Here is a 3326-nt window from a genome sequence, read left to right on the forward strand (position 1 = left end):
TATTATTACTTAACAAAATTGTATTTTTGATGAATATTTGTATTTTTTTTACATAAGCACATTTAAATAAAAAAATATACATATGCACATACACATAATTTTTTTTCTTTCAATTCTCTTAGATATGTCATGATATGTGTGTGTGTGTGTGTTTGAAAAAAATTCAATATAGAACCATTATTAATCAATTAACCAATGAACAAATAAACTAATCCAAATCGTCGAAATTGAAAGTGATCAACGCTCAAATGAAGGGTTGTAGATGAGGTGGTTTTTTTTGTATAATCTGGTGCATGTGCTTCCAATGTACAAATCTACAATCATTTCTTTGGTTGTTGATCATTATGATTTTCAACATTCACGGTTGGTTCATTGGTTCGTTATTAATAATTGTTTTCTATTGAACATCAATGTGTGTGTGTCTGTGTGTGTATATATATATATATATATATATATATATATATATATATGTGTGTGTGTGTGTGTGTGGGGGGGGGGGAGGAGGGGGAGGGGGTTGACCTCTGTAATATATGACGACGAAAAACATGTCTATGTGTCTTAGAAGAATGACCCGTCTAATTTGAATATATATTTGTTCTGAGAAATTAAATATATTTTTATTTTTCTTTCTACTTATGTTCCTATCAATATAAAATGATAGCAAATGTCTTAAAATGTTATCAATTTTATCTAAATATGACATTTGTCACTATTTCATATGAGTATGAAGATAATTAAAAAGAAAAAATAGAAATATGAGTATGAAGATAATTAAAAAGAAAAAATAGAAGGACATTTAATTAAGATTAAAATACTAACAATATAATGTTGTAATAAAGTTCCAAGCATAACTACCCTTCTATTTATCTATTTGTTTATAATATAAAGTTAGAATCTAATTCTTGTTCCATGCTTTTTCTTTCCTTTTTTCCCATTTGAAAAAAGTAATCAATTCAAGGGGAAGTTACATGAAAAAAATGGAAATATTCATACTTCCTTCGGTATTTAGCATTATTACCTTTGCTTCTAATCAAAGACTTCTTGCTTAAAAGGTGGAACTATAATAAGAGGTTGTTTGTTTTTCTTCTGCAGATCTGCAAAACCTCTTTTGTCTGCGCCCCGCAGACAACGCGCAGACATAAGGGCTTGCAATGTTTTTGTTTTTCGGAAGTCCGCAGACATAAAAACATCTGCTCGAGGTCTTCATGGTACAGACTTGGACTTATGTCTGTGCGTCCTCTGCAGACTTAAATGAAAAACAAAACACGCTTTTTCAATTCTTTTTTTCACATCGCATGGTCAAATACTCCATCAGACTCCACAAACATCTTTCTTCTCTTCCATGGAACGCATGTCCTGAGCCAAAGAGCAGCCATAGGTGAGCCAAACAACGTCCGTCGTTTACTATCGCCGTCACCGGTGTGTCCCCCGGTGTCAACAACCATCAACGATGTCTCCCCCAGTCCGCTGGACAGATTCACCTTCTTCTGCACACAGGTATAAAATGTTTTCTCTGAAATTGGTTCTCTTATAGGGTTAGAAATCAATTTGTTTTTTGTGAAATTGGTTCTTTGAAATTAGTTTTTTTCTAGGGTTCTCTGAAATTTTTTATATCTTGACTTCATGTGTTCCCCAAAAAATGCAAAAATTACAGATATAATTCAGGTTCACATGAAGGTTAGGATTTAAATTAGGGTTTCTTTGGGGATTTTTCTTATTCTCTATAAAACGATGGTTTTAAAACTAATTTTTGTTTCGATTTCTCTTATTCTCCTATATATGATTATGAATTTGGAGATTTTGTATGAGTTGGAGTTCGAATTAAGTTTTCAATCTCGTATTTCTGATTCCCAGTTCATATTTTTCATATATTTTATCACTATTCTGATTCAGTTGGATGTCGATTGTTCAAAGTTGGAGACTTCAGATTCGGTTTGAAGTCTTCGGTTAAGGAGGTATTTCTTTTTTCTATTATCCTATTCTCCTATTTTTTATTCCCGTTTTGTTAGAAACATATAAGTTTTGTTTGAAATATGCTTCTTTCATTTCAAATTTATTCACCTATTCTTCTGATTCCAGATTTGTGGTTTACTTCAGGATAGGACTCTAGCTTATAGGAGTTCGATTATGTGCTGAAATATTGTGCTAGAAACCATAAAGAAGTTCACAGTTCCGATTTCAAATTTACGATGTGTACTTTTTCAATTTCATAAGTCATGTAATTATAATACTAATTAGTGGTTATGATGATAATTTCCCTTATGTTAAATTTTGAATAGTTTCATGTTTTGAAAATTGCCAAATTGTTTGAATCCATGTGTAATTGATATTTTGCAATTGCGAAAATTCTTATAATGTTGAATCGGGTGGCCATGTACTAGTCTATTTTTTAACTGATTTGCCAATTACTCGTATGTAATTGTGAATTAATCCATTATAACTTTTCTTTAGTTGGTATTTTTACACTTATGTTATTATATTATCAATTTGTTGTTTATGCTTTTGTGATTGGCATTAAAATGCCATATGAAAGTTTCTTTTTAACGAAGCTCTTCATTTTTATTGCTCAATAATACAATGAAAATTGTTAAAAAAAATTGTACGTAAATTGGTAAAATTTGTTTCTTAACATGTTTCTCAAAAGTCTTTTTCGATTTAAAAATATCAGTTAATTTTTAGCAGCTTGCAGACTTTAAAAAAAACAAACAGTCTTCTTATTGCAGACGTTTGATCCACCTCTTCTTCTGCAGATGTGGTCCGCAGACTGCAGATCTTTTACTTCAGAAAAAACAAACAGCAACTAAGTTTTTATTAGCTAAGTGGGTTTCCTTGAATGATAAACATGTTTTAGTATAGTTTAAAAATCAAAATTTTACGTGAATGTTACGATGGTAAGGATGTAAAATTTCACAAGTGATGTATCAAATTGAACCTTATGTATCATATTTTTTGGTATATGCACACAATGTGTTACTTTTTTCATAGCTCTTTTAAAAACTTAATAAACAATATCTGAGAGTTGATTTTTTGTCACCGGACAATACCTTATCATGGAAATATGCCGAATACTTGAGTTAGTCCACCGAGCTTAATTTAATTGATTTTCATGACTATTTCACAATTTAATGCGTAGGAATATTTGTTAAAGATATATTTGCAGACTTTTTCTTAATTCTAGTGAGAGAATCTTGTTGAATGGTTGTTGTGATCAACTCTTTTCACTCGAGTACAAATTTAAGGGTTCCATTTGTTGGATTGTGCATTCTTTTGCTTGTCCTTTTTTGTTAAATATTTGTGGTATAAATTAGGGGTGTGCGTGGTGCGGT

At 30.8% G+C, this 3326-nt stretch overlaps 1 long non-coding RNA gene across 2 annotated transcripts; it reads left to right on the plus strand.

Annotated features, from left to right (window-relative positions):
• Positions 1-1036: 1036 nt before the first annotated feature.
• LOC145134185 (uncharacterized) lies at positions 1037-2307 on the plus strand. Of its 2 annotated transcripts, none has more exons than XR_013718975.1 (3): positions 1037-1497; positions 1894-1955; positions 2080-2307. It is a non-coding gene; the product is annotated as an uncharacterized LOC145134185 (long non-coding RNA). The 2 variants fall into 2 exon arrangements; XR_013718976.1 differs by having other exon boundaries at positions 1038-1497; positions 2098-2307.
• Positions 2308-3326: the final 1019 nt, after the last annotated feature.

The sequence above is a fragment of the Lactuca virosa genome, chromosome 8, assembly GCF_052849685.1.
Source record: "Lactuca virosa cultivar CGN04683 chromosome 8, Lactuca_virosa_CGN04683_v6, whole genome shotgun sequence".
In the NCBI taxonomy this organism is placed as follows: Eukaryota; Viridiplantae; Streptophyta; class Magnoliopsida; order Asterales; family Asteraceae; genus Lactuca; species Lactuca virosa.